The following is a 5,904-nucleotide window of genomic DNA, read 5'->3' as shown; positions in this document are numbered from 1 at the left end:
ATTAATTTTTTCCATTGTGCTCATCTTCCTTCTAAATTTGATTTTTGTGTTAGAATTATAAGGAGAGATTTAAGCTGATTTATTTGAGAATAATTGTGTGTGCTAAGTATTTCTGATGGCTATAGCAATAAAGCAGATTCTGTTCATGGAGAAGTTATGTCACAATGCTCATGTGTCTATTTAAAATCTTCTAAATGCAAGATGATTTTCACTTAATTCTGATTCATGGGTAGTATGAAATATGACACTTAAAATCATCTAGCTCCTGAAATATGTCTGTTGAAGATTGTTTTAATTTTATGAATTGTACATTAACTCTCTGAAAGCAATCTATTTTTCTATTATGTATTCTAAGTTATGGATAATAAACTAGAATGCTATCCATTCTTATGAATTTAGGTTATTCCCATCATAGGATTTGCTAATTAATTGTAAAATTTTCTGTTGATTCTCTTGGAATTTGCTGTACTTACTCTTTTGTTGTATAATAATGTCACTTGCAATAGTGATGATTTTTTTAGACCTTTCCAGTAATCAAGCTATATAGTAATACTTGTGTTATGCTTTGGCCTCAAATTCTAAGCAATGTTAAATGTGTAATGTAAGGAAAAAAATAAGTTCATATGTAACAATCACTATAGATAATTTTGTCCTCTTTATGCAATAATTGGCAAAAATCACTGTCATGAAGAAAATTCCTGTCTCCCTGCTTCCTTTTTCTACAGGTGGATGAAGAGAAGACTAGAATTTTAAAGCCCCTACTACTTTTCCATGCTTCTCAGTGATAGTGGAGCAAACTTTATGCTAAATAGCAGAACATGTAAATGAGTCTTTGAATGTGTAATGGTAGTTCTAGGCATAAGGTAAAAATGGGTAACTTTTTAATATAAAGGGAAATAAATTTACTTAAACTTTTGGAATTTGAGGCAAAAAACAGTTAACAGGAAATTCTTCATCACAAAGATGGCAGACAAGCTTTTAAGAATAAGAATGTTTAATCTTCAAATTTTGGATCGTTGCAACATGGTACTTGGACATAATTGATAATAACCCAGAATGTTCAGTGAAGCCTTTCATGCCAACAGGTGACTGTATAACAAGAAGTGGGACAGTGTTGTGAGGCCGTCCATTCCTGAGCTAGTCCAGCTGGTGTGGGCACAAGGAGAGCCCCTGTGAGGGGCAAGATCTCTGTCATTATGTAACTCTGAACTTGGACAAGGTACTTAAATTTTCTCACATGTCAAATTAACGGGTTAAGTACTTTCTAACTTCCGTTTTTGCTTTTAAAATGTTATCATTCTAACTGACTTTAAAGCATGAAGATCTTGTTAGGCTTGGGTCGTGAAGGACGACCGTATTAAGGAAGCAGAAAGGATAAGTAGAATACTGGGTAGTGGAGAAGGGATGAGAGGCCATTTTTTAGAACAAATAGAGCAAAAGAGCAAAAGGAGAGTCTCAGGGCCAGGAAGTGGGAGTGTTATTTAGTGCTGCCCTGGCCTGAGCAGAACTTTAACTAAAGGAGCATGAGAAAATGGTGATCAGATTGTCTTGAGAAAAATGTTGAAGCCAGACAGGAGTTTGGACTTTATTCTGAAAAGTATTTGTAGGTTTCTGAGATTTTCGAGCACATTTGTGTTATTTGAGTTATGACCTGAGACAGCACAAGTTTCTCCTTTGTCTGACTTTACAACCTAAACACCGATGCAGGAGTTCTAACCTTTAATATAACATGGGCTTCAATGGCACTTGGGAGAAACCTATGGAGGCATTTTCAAGATAAATTTATTAAATGTGCAATATTAAAATGCATAAGATACAAAGGACACTACCAAATATCTATACCTAAATATTTTTATAACCCTTTACATAATGTACATATATACACATATATATATACACACACGCACACATACCTGTCTATACATATGCACATGTACACATGTAAACAAATTTGGGATGCAATAGTACATGTGCTTATTATATCTTGTCCATAATTAAATATGTAATGGCATTATCTTGTACATCAAAGATCTAGATGTAGATTTATTCAACATGAATAGATGATGAGCGTAAGTGTTATTTTAGGATATCTCCAAAAGCTGTAACGAGATATGAAAACGTCTGTGCTTTTATTAGTGACAAATCCACATACACTGCTATTACTACTGTGGTTTCTTGACAATTGAAAGAGATGATAATTTTGGTTGCAGTTTAGTGAAAATAACCCATCCATACTCAAGAACCTATTGAATTCTAGTTCTTGGGCCTCAGGTTGAGAGTCTGTGCTGTAATCAATGAAATTAGATGGGTGAGATTGGGAACATGATATGTTTGGAACAGCCTAAACTAAATACATCTGCTCCTTTAAAAATTTTCAGAGTAGGCATTTAAGATTTTAGACAATTAATAAAGACAGCGACAACCCCAAAGATGCTAAAATACATTTCTTTCCCTAAATAAAATCCTTTAATATTTTATCTTAAAATAAGCATAAGATTCATTAATAATTATAAGCAACTTAGTAGTAGTTAGTTGAAGCAACTTATTGGTAGTTAGTTGAGGCAATGTCTAGAAGACTTAGTAGAATGTGTGTTGTCTCAAAGAAATTTGCCTTTGTTCTCACCTATTAGAAAATAAAGATGTTTTGAAGAGTGGCAACATTCAATCAGATTAATTTCACGAATTCCAAAGCATAAAATGGGATCAATTTTATTTTAAATTACAAACCCAAATACAGGTTAATTCCATTGTATTAAGAGTTTACTTCTCTACGCATCTTTGGGTGTTAATAATTTCTCCTGTAATATATACACATCGTGGCCACAAATAAGAAGAATAAATGTTTTCTTGTTCACTGTCAAAAATGGCTTTGAAGGAAATCTGTGTAGCGAGGGTGGTCTTTTCATTATTGTAAATGCACAGGATAAAATGCTAACAGAAGGTAAAATCATATTTTATTTTTAATTTGAATTACATGCTGTCTCACAGAAAATAAACTATGCTATATTTAGTGTTGTAATTAGGAACCAAATTATCTTTTCTTATTGATTTAATGCAAGGCTCAAAAAGAAAAGTGTTTCAGTTGAAATCGCCTGAAAGATTCTGCCTCTCACATTACTTTTGGATGTTCATTTTGCAAATAGTCATTATTTATACACACAAAATAAATGCTTTTCTTTATCCATGTGGAAATATTAGAAAAGTATCCATTTGCTGTTAGAAGAAATAATAGTGATAGAACAATTAATTATTTCAATGCTAAGTGCAGTGAGTTCTGCAATTTTGAAATTTTTTACTGTAAATATTAGGTAGATAAGATATTAATATTAACTATAATTAATAAAATCTGTTAAAATAATATCTATCGATCTGCCTATGCTTCCCTGAAACTGTAGGCAGAGATCAAATTTGTAATGACACTACTCTGTAAATCAAAGCAAGTTTTATGGGAAGAAGAAAGGAGATGCTAGCTAAAACACAAAAAGTCTCCAACATCTCAAATGTGAAACTTTTAAAGCAATGGTCCCCAACCTTTCTGGCACCAGGGACCGGCACTCCTATGAGAATCTAACGCCTGATGATCTGAGGCGGAGCTGAGGCGGTGATGCTGGTGCCAAGAGTGACTGCACATACAGCAAGCTTCACCTGCTGCTCAGCTCTTGCTGTGTGGTCTGGGGGTGGAGGACACCTACTTTAAAGAAAGACGTTGACTAATGTCTCAGAATGTCTACTTCATGCCCAACTATGTGGTATGCTGTGGGGACATGGAGTTAGAAAAAGACACTGTTCTTACCTTTAGGAAGCACACAGCTCAGCTGGGAGACATGTCTGCGGTCAAGCTTGGCTCTGGATGGTCCTTATGAGATATAAGACCCAGTGACTGGGACATGATATGAGGAACCAGAAACATATCTGGTGTTAGAGAAGAGACATTAAATAAATTACATGGAACATGCAAATTTAAGATATAATGTATGACTCCTATTTCAAGGCAGGATGGAACACTAACACTGATTCTAGGGGTGGTCAAAACCCTGTTTTCACAGGTGACCAAGGTCTCCTGGGATATGACTATATCTGGGAATGTCCTAGGTCTCATTAGAGTCCTAAACCCAGTATGAGGGAATAGTAGTATCTCTCAAGATAGCCCTACAGGAGAGAAGGCCTAGCCATGGACTTGGAGTTATGCAGTGGTACAGGTTTGCTAAGGAAATTTTGTCTCCATTAAAACAGTAGCTGGCAAAATGTCTCTTTTGTATCCTGTGCACGTAATGACTGCTCAACTCACCTGCTCCATACAAACATGATTGACACATGGTCTCAGGAGCTGCCATAGTAGATCTATCACTGCATTCATGCCAAGGCTATGCTTTTCCCCGTTGATAACGGAGGGTGCCAGAAGTACCGGAGTTGGCCTATTCCTATAGTTTATGGAATTCCCTAATAAAGGACATGGGTCAAGGACACCCAGCTGTCTGGTTGAAACTTGCTCAGAGCTGCAATGCAGACTGAGATTCTTGTTACCTCATCTGGTCCCCTTATGCCCACCTTTGCACAGGTATGAGATCTGCATCAGAGTCTGAGGACTCTCCCTGCCTCTCCTGTCCCTTTCTCTTACCCATCACAGCCATTTCCCCTGATACATTTCTTGACTATCTAATCCCATCTTGACATCTGCTTCTCAGCGGCCCCAAGCGAACGTGGGAGCCTATCTTCAGATTACCCGCTTCTTTCTCTTCCTCAATCAGCGGCACTTCATTCAGGTCCCATTCATTCCTATCACATTCTCTATCCTGCTTTGAACTTCCTCAACCCTGACAAGCTCTTATTTGTCTGCTTTCATTCCTGCTCCCCCAGCGTTTCCTTCACACTCCTGATTATTTGGTTTTATGTCTACTTATCTGACTTGAGTTTAAGAGAACATTTTCGATTCCTCAAATGGCATACCTCCAGTGGTGTGCTGGCAAATGCTCAACAACAGACACCAGGGGAAAAGCCTGAATTTGCAGCAGTTGTCTCTTTCCATTGTGTAAAGACTTCTGCCATGGTCAATTTCAAAATACCAACACACTTCACTGAAAATGCAGTTAGGAAGAAATATACTCAATTAGCTACAGTACGTCTACCCTACCTGACTTCAACACATCACTTCACACATTTCTTCCCAATCTACCCTTGTTCTAGAAAATCCCTTTGCATAAATGCCCCTCTTTTATCTGCCCTGGGCAGAAACAATGCAGACACCTAGGTCAGCGTGAATCATGGGCCCCTGGGAAGAATCGTTTTTCCTGCTCCGAGATAACATAAGCGCATTTCCAGAGCAAGAAGTTTATTAGTATTAGTCAACTAACTTTGTTCCTGATTAAGGCAGTAAGAAAGATTGGGTAGTACGTTTTTTTAAGGTAACATATGCAAAAGTATTGGCAAATATATGAGATTGCAAGTCAGTTAAGAGTTAAAATATGTAATAAGTCTGAAACTACCAACCATTTTGCTACGTTTATTCATTTGGCCAATTTTATTTTATTTATGTCATCAAATATATGCTGTGTTATGTGCTAGATGTAGTGGTGAACCAGACAAAGTCTTTTCATGATAAAGGAGGGGTGAATGTTTGTGACAGAATCAGTAATAGAAAATATGCGACCTAAGAAATCAGGCAGTTCGAATGCTAAGATTCATAGAGGGAAGCAAACATTAATTTAAAGTTTTCGGACTCTTGGGTATTAAGGCCACATAAAGATTTTATATAAATACAGAATTGCTATTACCTGTGTGACAGTGAACTCTTGCTGTAAGGTTGTTCAAAAGCCACAGTGTTAATTGTACAACTATTTAAAAATAAAAAAGCCTTCCTTCATGCTAAGAGGCCCTTTGCAAATATGGCGAGACAGAACAGGGAAT

Source organism: Pteropus vampyrus, unplaced genomic scaffold (assembly GCF_000151845.1).
Source record: "Pteropus vampyrus isolate Shadow unplaced genomic scaffold, Pvam_2.0 Scaffold451, whole genome shotgun sequence".
NCBI classification, from domain to species: Eukaryota; Metazoa; Chordata; class Mammalia; order Chiroptera; family Pteropodidae; genus Pteropus; species Pteropus vampyrus.
This window is presented reverse-complemented; position numbering follows the sequence as displayed.